This window comes from Astyanax mexicanus, chromosome 2 (genome assembly GCF_023375975.1).
Source record: "Astyanax mexicanus isolate ESR-SI-001 chromosome 2, AstMex3_surface, whole genome shotgun sequence".
Taxonomy (NCBI): Eukaryota; Metazoa; Chordata; class Actinopteri; order Characiformes; family Acestrorhamphidae; genus Astyanax; species Astyanax mexicanus.
Genome location: NC_064409.1, coordinates 996,067 through 1,019,647, shown reverse-complemented (window position 1 = coordinate 1,019,647; position 23,581 = coordinate 996,067). Strand labels below are relative to the sequence as shown.

Sequence of the window (23,581 nt, the reverse complement as noted above, 5' to 3'; positions counted from 1 at the left end):
TAAATGCATTTATAAGTAATTATGAACACAGGGTTCATAGGAAGTGTTACCAGTCCATCTTTCCTATTGACTCCTGACATAGTTTATTAACATAATGGATATGCCACCCATCTGTCAGTCGCCATCAGTGTGTAGTCTTCCCCACTAAGGCTAATCTTATCTTCGGTATTCAGTTGTGTTTTATATATAGTGGTTGACTGTTGGTCTGTTCACCATGTTGTAGGATAAAAGAGCAAGTTACCGCTGGTACATCTCATTTAATGGAAACGCAGGCTCATATTATGTAAAGTCAGATTATGGGGTGAACTTAAAAGCACCTGTTTTTAGTGCTGATATGATGCTACTGTACATCATTACTAGTGATAGAGGCAGTTTGGGATAGTTGGGTAGTTGGCTTTCTAAATTGAGGAGAACTGTGGTAAAATCTGGAATAAAATAAATATATGTTATAATTTAATTAAAAATACATCGTTATAAACTATTTAAAACAAATATACTGCATTGAATCATTCTGAAAGCATTTGATTCTTTATTTTAATCTTTATATATATATATATATATCTGATTTGCTGTTGTCCAGCTGATATTAAAGCTCTGAGATGTTTCAGACAGCACTGTGCTGACCCTGTTGCTGTTCTTGTGTACTTGGTATTGGTGGGGTGAATCTCTGTGGGCCCCTGCAGCTATACACACACACACACACACACACACACACACAAACTACACACACTCACACACACACCTGAGCCACACAAACAGAGCACAAACCACGCTCTGATGAATCATCTTGCAGTGGGCGATTCAGAGCCTGTCCTCCTACAGCGACAGTCTTTGTTGTGCTTCTTGTTCTTTATATTTATATAAATATATAAATGTATTTTATATTATATATATATAAATTTATGCGTATGATTTTTTTAAATAGGATTCTTCTGTTCGTCACTGCTCCATCCCTCCATCCCTCCTCTCTCCATCTTTGCCCTGTTGTTCTGTGGTCCATATCTCAGCGCTATGACAACCGCACACTCTCCTCCGTTCACCCGGCAACAAGCCGGTTCCCCCGGCGAGCGCCGCTCCCTCTACCTTAACCTATTAATGGCTAAAAGGGCTCTTACATCAGGGCACCCGCGGCCGCCTCTACCCTGCTCTGCTCATCTTCACCGCGGTATCAGGGGGGTGTCGTAGCGCCGCTTTGATCCGGAGCGGTCTCGGGGACGACGGCTCAGGAGTCAGATCGTCGGATGCTGCGGTTACTATAGCGATGGCAGCGACGTGGACGGATGATTTCTTCAGAAGCGCGGGGAGGCCGCTCGGAAATTTCCATTTCCAGAGCAATTACAGAAATGTGCAGAAAACACACAGGAGGAGGAGGGGGGGGGGGGGGGGCATAAGGGTGCCTAACCTCACCCCTTTAATACACCAGAGGAAATCAGAGCCTCGGAGCTCTGAGCTCAAATTGAGCAGGAAATGGCCAGAGGCAGGAGCTTTTAGCACTCGCAGGACAAACCATTTGACAGCCAGACCTCTTCCCTCTACCAGACCCCAGCCTCCATCTGTTCTTATTTAAGCTTCTCTCTGGTGGAGATGAATGAATAATACTTTACTTTATACTGCAGCTACTAGACTTTCACATATATTCCCATATAGTATTCTGCACCCTGTACTAGGGGTGGGCAATATTATATCGTATACAATATATCGTGACACAGAAATATCATGATATTAAAAATCAATATCGTGATAATAGGGCTGTTCTGTCTTAAAAGTAGTCTATTATTTACTGTGAAGCTTTAGGTGTATTTATTGTATAATTGTTTTAGTTTGCAGTTTATATGCATGCACTAAATATTCTGTAATATTATTTGCTGCATTATATTATTTTATGTTTTATTATTTATTTTGCCACATTATGATTATTCTGTTATACTATTATACTATATTCCTGAAATTAATTAATTATTTTTCTGCTATCCTATATCGCCAAGTATCTCGTTATCACAAAAATACCCTGAAATATCATGATACTATTTTAGAGCCATATCGCCCAGCCCTACCCTGTCCTCCCCACACAACTCATTCTGTACCTGCACTTTACTCACAGCTATTCTGTCATCTATTAGACCACATATTTCCTCACTTCCACACACACACACGCACACACACACACACAAACACTCTCTAGATACCTGCACATCTATATAGCATCGTATATTTATACAGTATATCCAGTCTTACTTGGCATATTTCTGTGCAATACCATTTTTTGTCAGTACACTGTAAAACTTGACAGGTTAAATAAACTCAAACGATTTCCGGAAACTGATTGCTTTATTAAATCATTTAGGTTTAATAACTCAAACAGCTTGAGCATAATTTATTTTAAAATGAGTGTGAATAATGCACATGGTCTGGAGTTTATTATTACCTAAACATTACACACTATTATAGAAGATGCTCACACCTGCAACACAGGATATTTTCAGGAGATTCTAGGCTACTTAAATATGTCTTAAAGTGAAACTACACTCTAATGCACTGTAACAATCGTACTTGTTGTATTGTTTCCATTGTTTGTTGTGCTTATTGTCTGTTGTACTTTGTGTTTTGTCTTTGCACCAACCTCCAACCCTTTATTAACTACTCTCCAGGAAATCCAGCCTAACAGTGTTTCATTGTACTGTGGAAGGCTATAAGAGTATAACAATGACAATGAAGCTGATTTTAACCCCTTAAAATGCCTTGTCCTGTAAACAGGTGTGATGATGTCAGGCCCCTGAACACATCACCATCTACCAAGAACCCCATGTACATTTTACCTACACAGACATTCTTACAACAAACACAGTACTTACCTGAATCCTTTGAAAATGGCGGTGCGCGAGCCACCTGGGTCCTTATGGTCTGGGTAGAGACCAAGGGGTGTTCTGGGGCAGGGGAGCCTGGGGGTACCTGTGTAAAAGAAAGCATACAAAATAACGCATTAACATTATAAATAAATATAATTATCAATACTTACCTGGACGTCCAAATGTATACATGCATGTCTTTATTATCTGTAAATATTTTAATATTGTATAATACCTATTATGTATATTTGTCTTACCCTCCTGCCCACTAGTTAATTGCCTGTTGGTTTAGCCGGAGGTGGGCTAAAAGTATTTAAGGGCAGGCTGGTACACTATTGGGGGTCACACACTGGTTAAGCGTGGCTGGTATGCCGACGGGAGTTTGTCGAGCTGTTCATTTAGCATTTTGGTGGTAGCTGCCAATCCACCTTTAACTCCTACCAGTGTACAATGTGTAAATAGTGTGTAAATATTGTACATTTTGTTTTGTTTCGTTTTGTTTTTGGGTGCTTCGTTTGTCACAATAAACACTTTGAAAGGGATACTACCTGATTCCAGACTGTTTTTACGTCTCTGCATCACCTCTCTCCGCTAACCTCCTGACCACTTGTCCTCACACTACCACAACAGGCTACAGGTATGTGATAGAAACCCCTTTTTTCTGCTGTAAAATAACTTGTGTTTTTAACATTTTGAAAATTTGAGGGTTTAAAAATCTTCTACAGGACACTTGGAGAAGCTTAATAATTCCAGATCAGTAACAATGAATCAGAAATCAACCCAAATTCTGCAGGTTTGAAAATAAAGACGTTAAAACTAGACAAAAATAACGAAACTAAAGATTTTCATTTGTATTCGGGGAAATATTGCCTCTTTCTTGAACTTTTAATTTTTTTAAATCAATATTCAAGGATTCAAGGAGATTTTATTGTCATTCGCATGAGGTTCATGAGATGGAACAAAATTGTGATCTCACGATCCAGGGTGTGAATCCTTGAATCCTTGAATATTGATTTTAAAATAGTAAAAGTTCAGGAAAGAGATAATTTTATGATTCATTTATTCACTGTATTTTGATATAAGCAGATTTACTTAAATATTTTGTTTATATTTCCTATTATAATTACAGTTTTGATTTTCAGTAGTAATGTTTCTTATCAAACATTAAAGCTTGTTATGTGATGCTTGAATAGAAATCCTCAAGATTTAGTGGTGTAATATTAGACAGACAATTAACAAAAATCCTGGCCTTTTAAGGGGTTTTAATTCATTTGAACAAAAAAAATGGATTCTGACTTTTTGTGACATTTTATTTTTAACTCTTTAAATAACAACTGGACAAACATGGTCACTTTTAATACCAACATTGTGGTGCATCTGTATCTGTTTACTATCTCTCCATCTCTCTCTCCATCTCTCCCTCCATCTCTCTCTCTCTTCTCCTCCGTCAGTGTGAGATGTGTGGATGTGAGAGTGTGGTAGGAGACAGTGGATCTGCTTCCTCAGGCAGCAGAACATCCCACCCGGGCCGTGATCCGAACACAGCCGGCTCTGTTCTGAGTCTGCCGCGTGACCCGAGCGCTGACGTGAGATACAGGGCTTTGTTTGATCACTGAGAGAAGAGAAGCTGCTGTTTGAGGGACGAGAGGGCGGCGGCCTCTCAGCTCACGCTGGAAACGTCCTCCAGGGTTTAATGATGAATCTGAATCAGAGAGCAGCTCCCTGTTTACACTGAGCCGTCAAGAACTGTGACAGATGAGTGAATGATCCAGATCCAGATGCAGGGGTGTCAGAAGATGTTTTAAAGCCATATAAATACATATACATTTTTTGGATGCCATTTCTTGCATTCTAATGTATTTTTATTTTAAAAAATGTAACTATAAAAGCGACTTCATTCAATGACATTTTTAGAGTCAGACGCAGCTCCCTTGTCAGTAGCTCTAGCTCTGTGCAGCTGACTGGGCTCTTCAGAAACACTGCCTGTCTCTTGTTTTTATAATATTAAAAGAAGAACCTAGTATTCTTCGTTTCCAGTTGTGAACCAACATTACTGGTTCCAGAACCTACTTTTGTTGGTGGAAACGTGGTGAACTGGGTCAAAATTAGGTTTGCGAACGTCGGTGGAAAATCGTTATCTTTCTTTCCTTATTTTCTCTCTCTTGTTCTCTCTCATTATCTCTCTCTCTATATCTCTATCTTTCTCTCTATCTATCGCTCTCTCTCTTGTCCTCTCTCTCTCTCTTTTCCTCTCTCTCTCTCGTTCTCTCTCTACTTCCTGCTGCTCCCAATTCAGCTCAATACTCAGGCATTTGACTGACAGGCAACTGAACCAATCACCTTTTTTAGAATTTCCTTTAAAACTTTATTTAAATAGTAATAGGGAAATGAAGGGGGGTCCAAACAAATAATTATTAAATGTGAAAGGCATATGCCCCTCCCAGATTTAATAGCAGTGATGACAATGGAAAGATCTAAACTGGACAGCGATGAGAGAGAGAGAGAGAGAGAGAGAGCACAACACACAGAACACCTCCCCCTTTAGCACAAACACTTACACAATCCCAAACAATGAGATATCTATCCGCCGCACGAGACTCTGTACACGGTGTTCTCTCTCTCTCTCTCTCTCTCTCTCTTTCTCTCTCTCTCTCTTTCTTTCTGTCAGTCCTCCTATCTGTCTGTCTATCTGCCTACAGTAGGTGGAGTCGGTGCTCCAGAGCTCAGATGAAGACTCTGATAAAGCTCCTAGTGACTGCTGGGCTCTTGTCTGATGCCATAGTTTGATTTCTTTAATCTGAGGCGTTCTTTAGTCTGTGATTGGCTGTCTGGAGTTTGTTCACAGTCTGTATAGCGAATAAAGAAGTGGGAGGTGATGCTGTGATTGTTGGTTTGTCTGCTGAAGTGATATAAAGTGATATAAAGTGATATAAAGTTGTTGGCATGTGGCTGCAATTACCAGCCTCCTTCTGTAAGCACAGTTTTGAGTTTAAATTACTTTAAATGTATAACCCATCATAGCCATGTTTATTATGCATTATGAATTGTGACCATAATGCATTAATAGCTGTGTTTATAACATTGCAGAATTATGCATTATGACTAAAAAAGCTGCCAACTTATTAAATAACTAATTATACTTGTCTTAAATATAATATTAGTTATAGTCACTTATAATGTATTATAACAGGTCTTTGTGCGCTTCAAGTAAACTGACAGACCTTTAGAAAGTGTTACCAAAAATATTTATGGCCTTAAAATGAGATAATTTCACTTGCTAAGATTTTGATTTTTGCAGTGTAGATTTTCATACTGTGTTCATACAGATTTTAAGAGATGATTTTGTTTCTTTTGCTATTTGAGCTAATTTTCTGTGGGTTTTATGTGATACAGACAAGACAAGATGAAAATCTTGCAGCAAATGATTTGATGAGTCTTAAAAGACGGGCCAACCTTCAACCTCCCGCCAGCAGATCATCATCAAACAGATGAACAGATGTGTTTACTGTGTCTGGCCAATGTCACCCTGAGGAGCTTTTCCTGGAAAGAGAGAGAGAGTGTGTATATATATATATATACACCTCTTAATAAAATAAGAGAGCACTTAAAAATGATGAGTTTCTTTGATTTTAGCAAATTAAAAATCTCTGGAATATAATCAAGAGGAAGATGGATGATCACAAACCATCAAACCACCAAACTGAACTGCTTGAATTTTTACACCAGGAGTAAAGCAGCATAAAGTTATCCAAAAGCAGTGTGTAAGACTGGTGGAGGAGAAAATGATGACAAGATGCATAAAAAAGAACTGTGATTAAAAACCAGGATTATTCCAGCAAATATTGATTTCTGAACTCTGAAAACTTTATGAATATGAACTTGTTTTCTTTGCATTATTTGAGGTCTGAAAGTTCTGCATCTTTTTTGTTATTTCAGTCATTTCTCATTTTCTGTAAATAAATGCTCTAAATGAGAATATTTTTATTTGTAATTTGGGAGAAATGTTGTTTGTAGTTTATAGAATAAAACAACAATGTTCATTTTACTCAAACATAAACCTATAAACAGTCTCTTAATTTTTTCCAGAGCTGTATGTATGCCTGCCTTCACGATTTCTTGTTTTTTTTTTTTTTATTGTTTGTTTTTTGCATGTTTTCACTGCTAAACCTTTCAGATCATCAAACAAATTGAAATATTATATATATATATATATATATATATATATATATATATATATATATATATATATATATATATACACATTTTGCAGGTTTTTGTGTTAATGGGTTAATTTAGTCGGCTGGCCACTCCTGGGAAGGTTCGCCACTTTTCCACATTTTCACCATTTGTGGATAATGGCTCTCAATAACTTTATTTATCGGTTTCTCTAATTTTGCTATTTATAGGTTTATGTTTGAGTAAAATGAACATTGTTGTTTTATTCTATAAACTACAGACAACATTTCTCCCAAATTACAAATAAAATAATATTCTCATTTAGAGCATTTATTTACAGAAAATGAGAAATGACTGAAAAAAAAAAAAAAAAATAGCACAAAGAAAACAAGTTCATATTCATAAAGTTTTCAGAGTTCAGAAATCAATATTTGCTGGAATAATCCTGGTTTTTAATCACAGTTTTTTTTTTCATGCATCTTGGCATCATGTTCTCCTCCACCAGTCTTACACACTGCTTTTGGATAACTTTATGCTGCTTTACTCCTGGTGTAAAAATTCAAGCAGTTCAGTTTGGTGGTTTGATGGTTTGTGATCATCCATCTTCCTCTTGATTATATTCCAGAGGTTTTTAATTTTTTTCTTTTTGTATGTGTGTGTATGTATTATGTATGTATTATGTATGTATTTTGTATGTATGTGTGTGTGTATGGTAGGTAGCCGCTGATTCATCACAGGGGGTTTTAGATGTGGTCTTCATTACCGTCTGCTCACAGCGAGACTGATCCCCCTCCTCCCCGAACACACCCAGCAGATAGTAGGTCAAAGCGTCTGTGAGGAGAATCCTCATTAAAAATGGATAGGCATTTTATTAGCTAGCATGTGCTCGGCTCCGGCTCGCTCTGCAGCTCAGAGCATCGCTGAGGAACTCCCGGTTTCAGGTAGCTCACCTTACACCGACTCTCTGCACAGCCCCAGATTAAAATAATCCCCCAGAAAGAGGAAGAGAAAAGGAGGAAGCGGAGGAGAGAGGTGGCTGTATTTAGATAACACCGCCCGGCCCAACGGAGAATCACAGAGAGAGAGAGAGGAAGAAAATACTGTTCAAAGTGTTTCTTTCAAAGCAAATCAGCAAATCCCAGAACCCGTAGAGATCATGCTGCAGCACCGCCGCCCAGACCAGACAAGGTCATTAAAACCACGGTACCAAACATCAAATTACAAACCAAAACCCAGTTAAAAACAGAGAGAAACACACTGCAGACGGAGCGGAGAGAGATGCTCGGCTCAAAGAGAACTAAATTTAGAAGCTTTCCAGTCCGGTATCTCATAACACTCCCGATTCTCAAAGGTTGTCTTGGAAACTGCAGCTAATAAGAAGAAAAGTGATTTTAGTTTTAAAATAAAATGATTTGGGCTGTACTTTTAGGCACAGGAGTATGTTTTATACAAGCATCTTAGTGTGTATTTTTCTAAACACAAGAGCACTTGTGTGAAAGACCAATTTTGAAAGATTTTCTGGACAAATATCTCATTGTCCTTCTTAATTTGTTGGTCTGGTGTTCGCTTCTTGCCAAAACTGGTGCAGTCTGCTGTAGACGTGGAAGCTATCCGCTCCAGGTGCCTTGTGTGCGGTCGTGTGATTGGTTCATTTTGTAATAGAAAAGAGTAGAATTCAACTTTATTGTCATTGCACATGTCACAAGTACAGAGCATGCAGAATGCAGTTTGCAGAAATGCAATTTACATCCATGCAGAAGTGCTTAGCAAAAAAAATAAACATGTATATTACAAACGTAGGCTGCAGAAAATTGTTGAGTATGTTGTAGCTATCTATGCATAAGTTTATACAGGTGATGAATGTACTAACTATAAAACATCATATAAATATGAAGGGGTATATACAGAGTAATAAAGACATTTTAATTGGTGTTAGGTTTGTGTGCTTTTAGTGTGTTTGGAACATCTACCTATCTCAATTGTACTTGGCTGGTGGTGTTTTTCCTCCATAGACTAATTCTAACCATTTGTTTCTTAGCTCTGAATTACTGGGTAAAGTATATAAACACTGATGTGTTGTTCGCACAAATAACACAGGAGTGAACTGCATGCTGTTTCTAGTGCTGTTAGTTATCTCCTATCTGACGAGACGACGTTGCCGCCCGGCTTCAGCTCTGTCTGTCTGTGGGCAGTCCCGAGCCGAGGTGGGCGGAGCCATGAATACTAATTGACGGGTTGATGTAGACACGGTGCTTTTCCTGATCGACTCGTTTTTCTAAATATTGTCTTTCACTAGCTGCTGCAGTAGAAGAGGAAGAGTTTGAGGAAGAGTTTCATCATGTGCAGCATCATAAACAACTCAGAGAGACCTGCTGTATTTCACTAAGAACAAGAACAATAGGATTTTAGCAGAAAGGACATCTTTAAATTACAGCGTGAAACTAAAGCTAACTAGACCAAATATTCACATGTATACAAGCAGACTCTGCTCCAGACTTTCAGGTGTAGAAAAGCTCTTAGGTCCAGTAAATGTCAGCCAAGCTGTAGCCCAAACTTTATGTCCACAGTAATGATGCATTGACATTTCGGAGGGATCTGAGACGTCCGGTGGCATTTCTGAACTGAAAGCAGAAGGTATTTCGCTCACTGTCACAAGAAACTGTCAAGAGGAACAGATAACATCATGCCCACGCTTTCCAAACACCATCCACTGCTGGACTGTAAGGTCAAACCAACAAAGAGCCTGTCCAAACAATCTCCAAACCTTCAGGCATTCTTCCAGTCATATAATGATATTAATAATAATTAAATAATAGTTAATAATGTGGATATGATCGTTAAAAGTGCTAGGCATAAGGTATCAGCATTGGAAACATTGTGATGTTCAGGATATGCATGTACCATAAGATTGAGTCATACATTTTCTATGGTTTTGGTTATTTTCCCACATTATTGATTAGGCAAAGGTATGAATAGACATTAGATAAAGTGTAAAAGCTTTTTATTTTTAACCTGGGAGTGATTCACAGCATCAATATCTTATGGTCCTATTCCTTTTTTTTGGCCTGGTCTAGTGTGAAATATGAATATGGCTGAATACATATTTTATAATAACTGTCAAAGGAACATTAGGAAAAAAAAAATTTAGTTTGTTAATTGCAAATGCAGATTACCACTACACAAGGGATTTATAAGTTACCCAATAAAAGTATTTTTATCTGCCTAAAAAATCTTTCTAAACATAATTATTATGTAAAACTTACACAAAATAATTAAATAATGATGATGATAGTAGTAAAACGTATCTGTACTGGTATCAGAATTGCAATACTGGCCCTGTATTTACTTGCTATTGGAAAATACCAAACTTTGCAGTATCGCACAGCACAAGTGGAGGCTATCTCCTCCAGGTGCTGCATGTGTGGTCGTGTGATTGGTTCATTTTGTAATGTGTCTGCTTCTACTGCGACTACTGTTTAGGTTACTTCTCTTTACTTCAGTATATCACAATAAAGCCATGTTGGAGTGAGGGTATGGTAAAAAGCTCAAGCTTTTACTGAAGCAAAAGTATGAATAGATGAATAGAAAAACTAGAGGCAGTAAATGTTTTTCTTTTATGTCTAACTCCTTTGTTAAAAAAAACTTGTTTTTAAAAGTTGCTCTTATCTTGGTAAAAATATAATTCCAACAGTGTTTGTAGACTAGACAGGAACAAGAAATCATAAAAAGATTAGACTGATATTGTCAATAATATAAATTATTGAGTTACTCACACAGTGGCATTGCCAAGATAGCAATGAACGTCTGACTGTTGGCGTCTGTCTAGGTTGTATTCAGTCAGTGGAGCTCCTGTGTTTTCTGTTTCCAAGATAAACAAGATAAAACTCCAGAAATGTACCTGAACACACCTCATTTCCAGAACACCACGCCCATCAGTGTAGATATATTCAGAAGCTCTGCTGCTGTTTAAACCAGTGAAAATAGACTGTTGGTGGGGTGTAAGATAGCAATGCAAATAATGACGCACCTTGTCCAGGTTGTGAGAAAGGACACCAAGCTCACATTTCTTTGGTTTTTAGAATAGTACTTATAGAATTTGTCCTGAATAAATTAATTATTCTGAAATCAGGAACAAATTCTGGGCTTGTTTGGAGATGGGGCTCTTTATTGTTGGTTTATTTTCACACACAAGAACTCCATTAAAACTGTGGAGGTGATAGGCAGTGCTGTACCACGGGCTGCCAGCAGGGGGGCTGGTAGACATTGGGGACGAAACGGTAGAGTTTGATTCCAAAACTCCAACTCCCAGAATCCCCAGCAGTGATCAGCATCAACCAGCTGCACCTGTGCCCTACTTTATATAAAACGCAGAGGTCAAGCCAGACCTGTCTGTCACACCTTTGGAAAGAGGGATCGGTAACAGAGAGTATAAGAAAAGAAAAGAACAAAAAAGATCTAAAAAACAAAAAACGAAAAAAAGAAAAGAAAGAAAATATCTCAAAAGAGAGCATAAAGAGAGGTTTTGAGTTTGATTGTGTTTTAGATTTGAAGATTTATGTTTATTTGAAGTAGAAATCTATCTTTTGTTGGTACATGTCGTTTTTGTGCCATTTCAGTGCTTTTTTTCCACAAACTTTTTTTCCAGTCAGTTAAGTACAACACCTATAACATTATTATTTTATAACATTATATAGATAGATAGATAGATAGATAGATAGATAACTAAAAACATTATTTATAATAAATTTATAATCTAGTTTCTTCAAAATAGCCCCCTTTGCTCTGATTACTGCTTTACACACTCTTGACATCATTCTCTCAATGAGCTTCATTCAAGAGGTGGCCACCTGAAATGAAAAGTTTTCCAACAGTCTTGAAGGAAGGAAGGAGTTCCCAGAGGTGTTTATTAGCACTTGTTGCTCCTTTGTCTTCTTCACTCTGTGCTCCAGCTCACCCCAAACCATCTGGATTGGGTTCAGGTCCGGTGACTGTGGAGGTTCAGCTCATTTTTTATTAAGTACATAAAACTCCACATGTGTTCATTCATAGTTTTGATGCTTCAGTGAGAATCTACAATGTAAATAGTCATGAAAATAAAGAAAACGCACTGAAAAAGAGACGCTGTGTCCAAACTTTTGGCCTGTACTGTATATATATCTGCTCTGCACGTAACTGTGGATTGGCAGAAAGGATCGTGTAATCATCACCTGAATTCAGATCTGCTGTAGAATTGAAGTCAAAATCGAACTCAAAGCCACAGTTCTAGAATCGAACCCTGAGCCTTATCTCTGTTCACCTCAACAGACTGAAAGCTGAAAATAGCCCCCCAGGTTTCAGCTACACAATAGAACAGACTGATGTGACGCGGAGATGACTGACTCTTATTTACTCAGGAGGAAAGGATGCCACTTCCCTTTGCCTTCTACCTCCTCCTCTCTCTCTCTCTCTCTCTCTCTCTCTCCACCAGAGATTCACAACAAACCCTGACTAAAATAATACCCTTTCTCTTCCTCTCTCTCTCTTCCTCTCTCTGGAGAGACGGGTGTCGTCACTGTAAGTGATATTCCCTCCCTCTCCCTGTCCGAAGCTCCAGCAGCTTCCAGAACTGCTGTGAAAGTGGAATTAGGTTTCCTTAAAAGTCTCTTTCCATCATTTTTTCATTCATTTTAAAATGTCTAGTTGTGTCTCTAGTATGAATTAATGCTATGTGTGATGTTTCTTTGGAAAAAAGTGCTCCGGTGTTTCTGTTTAGCCCACACAAAAACATAATCCATATATGGTTACAACATACCTGTCAAGTTTTAGATTTAAAAATAAGGGACATTTTCCTCTGTCCGCTTAAAGCCGTTCCACCAGCCCAACGGGAGGTTCAGTATCCCTTTTCTAGTCTTTCATGTCTTTTTTTTACCATAAATGCACTCTTTTTTATGATATATATTTTTTATTTATTTAATAAATTTAAAATTGAGCAAAGGGTGCACAAATTCTGCAAAATGACTGTTGGTGACCTAAAAATAGTATTATGAGCTTTTACTAAAAGGACATGGACCAGATATATTCCATCAGTAAAAATGAGTCCTAAGGGGTCTACACAATTAATACTTTTTAATTAATACTTCTTCTTTTTGATCACTCCACCCCTGATCAGTTCAGTTCATTTCGGTCCTCTCCACATTTCTAGTTAAACTGAGTCACAAGCTGTAATTTTTTTATTTTAAAAGGTTTAATCTGTGTGTTTTGATTCAGAGACGAGTATTTTTAAACAGCTATCAGAAAAATCTCATCACAGTTTACATGATAAGCCTACCGTTACCTTTCTTTTAGAAAAATCTCTGTATATCCATCAGCTGCTCCGACTAGCTGCCTGAAATCACAGCGGGGGGCGGGGGTCTTCCCCACACCGACCCTCTTTTGCACTCCGCAAAACCAGCAAGCTGATTGGCTGTTTCTCCTGAAAGGCGGAACCTTCTCCTTGAACCGGCACCACGATTGGTTAGGAGACACAGTGCGGTCAGTGCCCTGTCTCCTCAATAATAAAGTTTTTAAAATTTTAATATTATACGTGAAAGAGGAGTAAAATACGGTAGTTTCCCGGCCAAAACGGGAGCCTTGACAGGTATGGGTTAGAAAGGGCGGAGCTTACTCTTTTTAAAAATAGTGATCACATCTAGAAAACTAAAAAAAAAAAAATCTCCTTCAAAGTTCCTTGTTTTATTCTTCCATTATAACTCTATTTATTTGCTCAAAACACAGAATCAGTTGTATTTACATTCACTCTCTGGTCTCTGAGTAAATCACATGACCATGATCTTCATCGCCACTGATTCCTCAAAGTGTTGTAAGAATGGACTTTCCCTACAACAAAAAAAAAACGTGCAATTTGCTTTTCCTCAACCAATATTATTTACCTTTAGTGCTTCAAACATATTTATATGATGTTTCAAACCAAATAATATCAGTAAATATCAGACTCAAAAGTGTCCACAGAAAAAGAGTGAAACTACCTGCTTTACTCAAACTAAAGCTAGGTATGGTGTGCGCACTACTTTAAATCGTTTTTATTATTTTACTTGCACATTTTTTCTAAGTAGTTATTTTGCACTAAACTATTTTTTTATTTATTTAGACTAAAAAAAGTTTACATTTTTGTATATATTGTAGTTTTCTTTGTGTGTCCTGATGATTAAAATACTGAAAGGTATAGGCTGCTCTGAGTGTCAGGTTTAGGTTTTCAGTATCTACATGTATCCTAGAGGTGTGATTATTGATTATCAAGAACAATAAATAAATCCGCCTGATGCTGTTTCTCCATGTATTTTAACAAAGTAATAATTAATAAGCCATGTAATGAACTCAAATCCTCAATATTCCTATACTTTTAATTCAAGATATCTTCAAGATATGATCAGTTCCAGGAAAATAGCACAATTCTGCTTCCTTTTACATTTTAAATGATGATATTTTTGAGCAGCCGTATGTCTTCTGGAGTAAAAGAGGTCAGGGCATGTGTCTGTCTGATATAATTACTGTGTTATAACACCTGAAAGAGGCATTGACTGAAAAAAACAACAACAAAAAAAAGCCGTAGAGAGAGAAAGTGAGGCATGATCTCCACTCTCAGACGCTTTTCTCATGTTCTGCACTGATAACACACAGATACAGAGACAAGGCCATAAATTCCACCTCCCAGCGTCCTCATACCTAATCAATATCTGATTGTTTGAGGGGATTAATGGCAGCAGGGCTGTGTTTGTGTGAGGAGAGAGGCTCTGTTTCTGAATCAGGGCGTCTGATACGAGGTGTGGCGCTCGGCCAGCCGTCCCTCTGAACAGGCTTTAATGTGCTTTTCCTCCGCTGGTAAAATAAATAAAGGAAACTTTGGCCGGTGCCGGTGCTCCGTATAGTCCGCTCTGAATAGTTCTGAGCCATCGCCAAGGCAACAGCGTTTGGAGTTGCCACAGTGATGGGGAATAAAGGGCGAGCGCCACAGTTACCGGTGTGTAATTGCTGTGAATGATTGCTGCAGATTGGCTGATGTAATTACAAACACACTGAACAGAAAGAAAGGCGTCTGGCGCTGGGGGGGGGGGGGCGAGGGGGGGTCGGGGAGGAGGGGGGACGTCCACTGAGAATATATTTCTAATCTGTTGAGTCACATTATTAATTCAAATGGAAAAAATTTCACCTCATGATACTCTGCCTTCCAGCAGATACAGCACTGAAAAATAAAAAAAACAATATTAAATCCAGAACCTGCAAATATCATTTTATATACCTCTCAATAGACCAGTGATGTCCAGTCCCTATCCAAAACACTACGTTATACTCTGTATACTAACTCTTTATTACCATATACTTTTTATCCTATATTAACCTGTACCACCATTTACTCCCTATACTATATAACCCTATATTTTCTATGCTACCTTATATCACCCTATACTCTATATAATACCCTATACTGCTCTCTACCACCATATGCTCACAATACTACCCTATACTACTCAATATCACCACATGCTAGCTATATTACTCTTTATTACCATATTATACTCTGTATACTAACCTAAACTACTCTATACCACCCAATACTACTGTATATTATACTATACTACTCTATATTACACTATACTATTCTATACCACCCTACAATAATCTATATTACCCTATACTACTCTATAGTACTCTGTAGTACACTATACACCCTATACAATTTATATACTACTCTATACCAACCTAGACTTCCCTATACTACATTATACTACTCTATATAACTGTATACTACTCCACATTCATATCATTCATATCACCCTAAATTACTCTATATTACGTTATACTACTGTATATTACACTATACATCCTATACTACTCTATTTTACACTATACAACTTTATATTACCCTAAAATACTCATTGCAATTGTATACTAACCTGTACCACTATATATTCCCTATACTAATCTATATTACTCTATACTCATTATGATACTTTATAATCACCCTATATTACTCTATACCATCCTATACTAACCTGTACCACCATTTACTGCCTATACTACCCTATATAACCCTGTATTTTATACACTAATTTTCTAGTAGCAGTATTCTGTACCATCCTATACAACCCTACTTCTACTACTACTACTATTATACCTCTATACTATATTACCCTATGCTACTTTATATTATCTTATAATCCCTATACTTCTCTATAGCAACTTACAATACCCTATGCTACATTATACCATCCAGTACTCCTTCTACTTTATACAGTCCTAATATTTGTGGCTCTGCACTGCTCTCCCAGAACTGTCTGGAGTGTTTGTGCTCCCAGATGTATCAGAATGATGTAATGCTTTCCCTGTCCAGCAAATGCTATTAAAAAGATCAAAAAAAGACTGTAAACCTGATCCTGCTAAAAGCAAACATCACCTAAAGAACAAAAGAAAATAAAAATAAATCTAAAACACTTGCTGTCTACTGTCTCCTGATCCTGTCGGGAAACTGCAGAGTATCATGACCGTGTGACCTTGGGGGTCAGCAGCCTGCCAATAGGCACAGACTCCGCCCTCTAATCACACCTGACTCCTGCTGCTCGTTAGAGGCAGTGAATTAAAGAAAGAGAGCAGCAGGTGTTTCCTCCTCAAACAGCACTGTGTCCCTCATTACTCCGGAGAGAGAGAGAGAGGGGGATGAGGAGGAGGAGGGCCATGACAGACTGTTAGAGATGAAGATCCAGCCCTGATCCACAGCTTCTCTCCACTAGATACAGAAACCTGCTGTAATAAAAACAGATCAGCAGCGGCTGCTTCACATACTAAGGAGTGGCCCTGATTAACTTGACCCGGAATAAAAACATATATATATATTACCAGACATGGATATACTTTAGTGTAGTGTGAGGTGAAATTAGTTTTAATTGGAGCCATGATGCTCCTGAACGCATCCTATCTCGGAGGGAAAAAAAACCCTAAAAAATGATTGGCTGACTCACAGATTATTTGTAAAGAACAGGCCAATCAGAACCCTCTGGTCTGTTTTGCATGCGCGTCATAAATATATACATTTGAGGGGAGCTCCTTTCTTTAGACTCCCGTAACTTCCAGGAGACTTAAGATGTCTGCATTTATAGTTTATTAAAATGGCTCTGGGGCTATTATTTGACATGGTTAACAGTTCGATTTATAGACATTTTGTAAAGCAAAATTGGACGCAATTTGGTAAGTAAAACCAAATCTGTTAAAATGTGATAATTATATTTCTCTGGGTGTGAGATATATGAGTATATGGTTCTTGTAGACTGTTAAAATAATAATAATAATATAATGGATATGTTGTAGAAGGAGCTGAAGTGAGCAGTGTAAGAGATTTAAAGCTGTTCTGTACAGAACATTTGGGCTAAAATGGTCCAGGATGTTGTGTGGATGGAAGGAATTGCCCCTGAAAGATGCCACTGTTGCACTGTTTCTTTTATTCCAGTAAAGGCACCAACCCCTCACACCCTGCTGAGGAACCCTGCCTGAGAGCTCAGTGCCCACTCAAGCATTCACTGCCAGCACTGACCTACAAATGAATGGCAAGCAAACAAAGCCGGAGTGAGACGGTCATGAAAAAACGCCTTTTTCCCCAAACAAGGACATCCTACCTGATCACCGAGCACTGTCACTGTGACGTTTATCCATTAGATGATCCACCATGGCTGAACCAACGTCAATTTAAATCACTTTAAATGTTTCCTTCCACTAAAATCCTCTTGTTCTTTTTCTGTGTGAAATACAGTGGGTCTGAATGAGGTTTATATGATGCTGCACATGATGAAAGTCTTCCTCAAACTCTTCCTCTTTGTTCTGCAGCAGCTAGTAAAAGAAAATATTCAGAAAAACAAAACGAGTCGATCAGGAAAAGCACCGTGTCTACATCATCCCGTGAATTAGTATTCATAGCCACACCCACCTCGGCTCGGGACCGCCCACAGGCAGAGCTGAAGAAGGGCTGCAGCAGAGCCGACACTGTCTCTCATCAGCTAAAGAGCTTACAGCTCTGTTTACACAGCTAGTTAACGTTAGCTATCTTGTGTAAGTAGTAACTATAGGTTTAAATCGGATCTCCAGTTGATTCTGAGTTTTACAGAGATCTTAAATAATAAACACTAGGGAAGCACAGTTTGACAAGGATGTTAAACTCGACAGAACACCGTCAAAAATATTCAAAGCTGGCACTGCTCTCGTCAGATTTTATGATATAGAGCAGAATTTTGGGGCTTTGGTGAAACTGGCCAAACAAAGCGTTAGTTTAGCTAAAAGAAACCTTATGTCCTTGCGATGCCTCGAGTCAGACGTTACTAAGTGAAGTTTAAGGGTTAATTTTATTGAGCACTCAGTTCTGTATCTTTATGATTAAAGCTGTATCTCTGAAAACAATTAGTCCTTTGAGTTTTAGATCTGTAAAATTGACTGTGGGGGAAAGCAGCAGGTAGGCGTTCTCTGCTGCAGTGCTGTTAGCCAATCAGAGGCGATATATTTGCATGTACGAAAAAATTCATGAGCAAGAACCGAAATCCTGTCTTTCTTCAGAGACCTCTTATTCAGTGAACTAAAGCAGAGCTAAATAGAAACACCGGAGCACTTTTTTTTTTTTTAACAAAAAAACGTCTCACATGGCTTCATTCATACTAGAGACACTTCTATAACCAGAAATTATAAAATGAATGAAAAAGCTATGAAATGAGACATTTAAAGACTATTTATTTATCAGTGTGTCTGTATATATGTATGTAAAAATGTGTAAATGCGCTTAAACCCAGTGGAAAATTCTCTGAAAGTTTATCTCAGGATTTTCTGACACATCTCTAGACCCTGAGACTGTAGACTCTGAGGAAACGCTCGCTGTCTCGATTCGATGAATCAAATCCAAATCAGCTCTTATAAATAAACATGACGCTTCTGCTTCCTTTTCTCACTTAGATGCACATCTACCCACACACTCTCAAAATCTCACAAAACTCTGTCAACGCTTCCTCCTCCTGCTCTCTCTGAGTCAACAGTTCCCTGATTCCAGTTCCTGCTGCAGAATTATTCATTCATTCTAAAAAATATTTTTAGTTAAAACACACATATTACACTGTTTCAACACATGGATGGCATGTAATACATTCTTTATACTAGTATAATAAACATGCCATCCATGTGTTGAGACAGTGTAATATGTGTGTTTTAACTAAAATATTTAAATGTCAGGAATTATAATGTATTATGTATCATAAATTATTTGAGTAATATTGTATAAATGAAGTAATTGTAGTTAGGTAATATTGTATGCAAAAATGAAGTAAAGTTTACTAAAAGAAAGGATTGATTCAGTAAAATAAAAGAAGTAAAGTTTACTAAAAGAAAGGATTGATTCAGTAAAAATAAATGAAGTAAAGTTTACTAAAAGAAAGGATTGATTCAGTAAAAATAAATGAAGTAAAGTTTACTAAAAGAAAGGATTGATTCAGTAAAATAAATGAAGTAAAGTTTACTAAAAGAAAGGATTGATTCAGTAAAAATAAATGAAGTAAAGTTTACTAAAAGAAAGGATTGATTCAGTAAAAATAAATGAAGTAAAGTTTACTAAAAGAAAGGATTGATTCAGTAAAAATAAATGAAGTAAAGTTTACTAAAAGAAAGAATTGATTCAGTAAAAATAAATGAAGTAAAGTTTACTAAAAGAAAGGATTGATTCAGTAAAAATAAATGAAGTAAAGTTTAATAAAAGAAAGGATTGATTCAGTAAAATAAAAGAAGTAAAGTTTACTAAAAGAAAGGATTGACTGAAGTTCAGTTCTCTTATTTACACCATATAAGTCCTTTCAGAAGCAAAGTTTTTCCTAACAGCAATAAATACAGATGTGTATAATTTAACCTGCAGCCAAAAGATACATTCAGTATTCTGTATCACTGTACTGATAAACTATATATATTGTATTACTAATGCACTTTTTTTTTATTTGAAAGCCAGACAATTTTGCATCATCAAATTCTACACACATATTCAGTTGATGATAATGTTTATAATGTTTATAATCTTTACTGGCACAAAACACAGGGGGAAAAAGGGACTTTCACTGAAATACGTTTTTCACTTTATACTCTTTTAAATACAAATTTGTACTTTTTTTCTGACTGTATAATTTTCTAGGCAATTCCAAAAGATTGCAGCAAGCAATCAATAGCCAGAATGGAAGTGTACAACAGATTATTCGCAGTGCACGCTGCACATACAACGTTTAGTGTGAGAACAGCTTAGCATGGAGCAGCAGCTAGATCTGACCCAACTATCTACCAAATATACTTCTTTTATTTGAGCTAAACTGCTGTTCAGGTGCAGTTTAACCTGATTTACTAGCCAGATAATTACTGTATTAGCTAAAAACAAATGCTGTCTCTGCTGCTCCATGCTAACTTGTTTTTAAAACTGAACGTGGCGTGTGCAGCGTGCACTGTTCACGGCTGCACATCCCATTAAAAACACTGTTTAAAAGTGCAGCAGGGAATTTGGTCTGGAACACAGCACAGAACCTTCTTGCTCCCATGCCAGACAGCTCTGACCAATCAGAAGAGAGAATGTGCTTTATTATAGGATGTGGTTTATTGGTGCACATTTTGCTGTGTTTAGGTTTGTGCCTGTGTGAAAACAAACCAAACAGAGGAATAAATTAACCAAGTAAACGAAGGGAATGAATTACATGTGTGAGTCTGCACCCAGGTATGAATACTGTTTTCAAACCTTCCCTAACAAATTGCACCAAGAGTACAAAACCAACCAGAGCTTGATTTAACCGGATTAAATATAATATATAATGTAAAAATATAATTTAAGCTGGTGAAATCACCTTCACAAGCTGTTGGGAGCATCTAAATCCAATAGATCGCACCTACAAACCTTCACCAAAGTAATCATACTGCAGCATGTGCAGTTTATTTCTGTAGTTCCAGTTGAAAAGTTAAAACTTTCTGTTCATACTTTTCTAAGCAATTCCAAAATATTACAGTAAGTAATCGATAGTCAGCATGGAGGAGTACAACAGAACAACAGATTCTTCTCTGGAGCAGAAAGAAGATTGTAAAGGTTTAAACCCTTTTTCTCAGGCTGATAGAAGCAATCTTGGCATCGACTAGGTGCAAAAAAATGATGTTGAAAGCTGTCTGCAGCGTTTCTTTGTGAGGATGAGTGAGAGGCAGTGGGTGTGGAGGCAGTTCCGGAAGCTATACTTGATTACAGGGTGCCACAAATCAAACTACAGCGTTTCTGATGAGCATTTTAAATCACGACAGAAACAGAGCGGCGCTTCTGTCTGAGAAAAACCTCAAAACCCTCAGTCTTCTTCCCACAAAGTGCCCAAAAATAGCAGACTGGTCTCGTTCTGAAAACATCAAACATCCAGAAATTATGTGGAACATAAAAGAACGTCTCTATCTGAAGAGCTGGGGAGCTGTTCCTTTGATGAACTGATCCTGTGCAACAGAGGAAACTCTTGCTCTTCCTTTCCTCGGCTGGTCTTGATGAGTGCCAGTTTCATCATTATAACGTTTTTAATGGTCTTTGTGGTGACTGCACTGAAGTATAAAACTTTCAAAATTTTTACAATTCTTCTTTTTCGGATTGATTAACATTTATTCTTTCTTAAATCTATTTTTCTTTTCTTAATTGAGTAGTTCTTGCTTCCCATAATATGAATTAGAACATTACTCAAATAGGGCTATACCCAAAAACGCAGTGGGAATATTCCTATCCTGGGTTGTTCCTGATGAGTGCCAGTTTCAACATTTTTGATGGTTTTTGTGCTGACTGCACTCGAGGATAAACCTTTCAAAGCTCTTGAAATCCTTCTTTTTGCTTTAGTTGCGTTTAGTTTAGTTCTTGCTTCTCATAATCTGGATTCGAACATTACTCAAAATAGCACAGCTGTTAATCTAAAAAAGAAGATTTTTTCTTTAATTAGTTGCTGGTAACTCTGATGAACTGAGGGAACTATTGCTCTTCCTTTCCTGAGGGGGTCCTGATGAGTGCCAGTTCTATCATCGTAACATTTTTGATGGTTTTTGTGGTGACTGCATTGAATATAAAACTTTCAAAGTTCTTAAAATTCTTCTTTTCAGATTGACTGACCTTTATTTTTTCTTTTATTCAATGTTTTTCTTTACTTAGTTGAATAGTTATTTTCATAATTTCGATTATTAGGCTGGTAACTCTGATGAACTTATTCTGTGCAACAGAAGTAACTCTTGCTCTTTATTTTCCTAGGGTGGTCCTGATGAGTGCCAGTTTCATCATTATAACATTTTTGATGGTTTTTGCTGTGACTGCATTTGAATAGTAGAACATTACTCACTGCTCTTTTCTCTCGAAACCTCAAAATCTTCAGTCGTTTTTCCACAAAGTGCCCAAAAATAGCAGATTGGTCTCGTTCTGACAACATGAAACACTACAGAAATGCAGTGGAAGATACAAGAGCGTCTCTATCTGAACGGCGGGAGCGGGCTCCTCTATTCGCTGACTGTGACGGAACAAGGCCAATCATCTGCCTCTGTTCAGCATGTGGTCTGACAGCTAAGTTGGTTTATGTGAATCAACACTCTGTTCTTCTTATCACGACGGATACAGACACCCGTACACTAGAGACGGATCTGTGTCGCCGTAACCATCACATCGAGAGAACTGCTTAACCCCTTAATAACACGCCTTAACAGCATTTTTATATTATCCAGATATATCTCGAGGATTTCTTTTTAAGCATCACATATAAAAGCTTCATCTTTGATTAGAAACATTACTTGCAATCTTAGCTGTAACTGTAATAGTGAAAATACTGAAAAATAGTAAATCTGCAACTATCAAAACATAATAAATATAAATTATTAAATTGTCCTGAACTTTCAACAATTTAAAATCACTTTTAAAGTTCTTGAAATTCTTCTTTTTAATTTGACTGACCTTCATTTTTGTCTTTACTAAGTTGAATAATTTTTGCCATAATATGGATTATTAGGCTGGTAACTCTGATGAATTTATCCTGTGCAACAGAGGGAACTCTTGCTCTTCCTTTCCTGGGGCGGTCCTGATGAGAGCCTGTTTCACCTTTATAATGTTTTTGATGAGTTTTGCATTGACTGACTAGCCATGATTAAAGGTTTATTAGCATAATTATCATATCTCTTAATTTGTTCCTTATTGAGCCATTGCAGTTTACAGTACATTTATATTTGCATAAGTTGAAGTTATACACTTTAAATAAGTACCCAATTTTGCTTCTTCTCTGTGAACTATCTGTATCTGCATTGTGGTAACTGATAAATAGAAGTTCCTGGGGATTATAATAATTATTAATGCTCCCCATTACTGTTTCTTAATAAATGCACACTTAATCCAACCTTTTGGCTTTGTCCTCTCTGATCCAGCTGGCAGGGATATCAAGGTCATTTCTTTGTGCATACTCAAAATTTTAGCTCTAAAATTAAGAATGCCACATAGTTTTAGTGATAAAATGTAAAAATACAATGTACAATTACAAAGAAATAAT

The 23,581-nt window shown here is 37.3% G+C and overlaps 1 protein-coding gene across 1 annotated transcript in view; it reads right to left on the bottom strand.

The window, feature by feature from the left end:
• Positions 1-23,581, bottom strand: part of gpr37b (G protein-coupled receptor 37b) — a 69,393-nt gene that overhangs the window by 23,830 nt on the left and 21,982 nt on the right. The gene's annotated exons all lie outside the window — the stretch shown is intronic.